The sequence below is a fragment of the Theobroma umbraticum genome, unplaced genomic scaffold, assembly GCF_002168275.2.
Source record: "Theobroma umbraticum cultivar Fairchild unplaced genomic scaffold, ASM216827v3 scaffold_106.0, whole genome shotgun sequence".
NCBI lineage: Eukaryota > Viridiplantae > Streptophyta > Magnoliopsida > Malvales > Malvaceae > Theobroma > Theobroma umbraticum.
In genome coordinates this window covers 2,828,841-2,829,223 of record NW_018397276.1, presented here as the reverse complement: position 1 = coordinate 2,829,223, position 383 = coordinate 2,828,841, and the positions used below count along the sequence as shown (strand labels likewise).

At 33.7% G+C, this 383-nt stretch overlaps 1 long non-coding RNA gene across 2 annotated transcripts in view; it reads left to right on the top strand.

Moving 5' to 3' along the window:
* The window catches only part of LOC110427602 (uncharacterized), a 2,476-nt gene extending 2,171 nt beyond the window's left edge, over nt 1–305 (top strand). For both annotated transcript variants that reach the window (XR_002446301.2, XR_002446300.2), the window contains one exon: nt 35–305. This is a non-coding gene — a long non-coding RNA (uncharacterized LOC110427602). The remainder of the gene's footprint in view (nt 1–34) is intronic.
* Nucleotides 306–383: the final 78 nt, after the last annotated feature.

Below are 383 nucleotides of genomic sequence, written 5' to 3'. Positions count from 1 at the left end.
AGGGCTTAACTAAGGCTTGTTCGGGAGTTGACAGGTTTACTCGTAAGTCTCGGACGCCGGTAACGATCGAGGGAAGAGGTCGTTACATCCTCTTTGTGTCTGCTTCTCAAAATTGGCCAAATCAATGGCAAATTCTTAAACCGTTACAGATATTGAATATCGATTGCTCTTCAGTATGAGTCTACATGTTGAGTTTAGCTAAATAATGTATTTAGCAAAGAGACATGAAAGATTGTACATTTTAAAATATATATATTTGTAAACTCCATGTATGTATGTATATATAATTATTAGCAATAATCTTGATTAGCCTTATGAGGAATAATTTGTATCTCCTAAATAATTCATATTACCTAGCCTTATGGATGAGGTAGTATATAAAT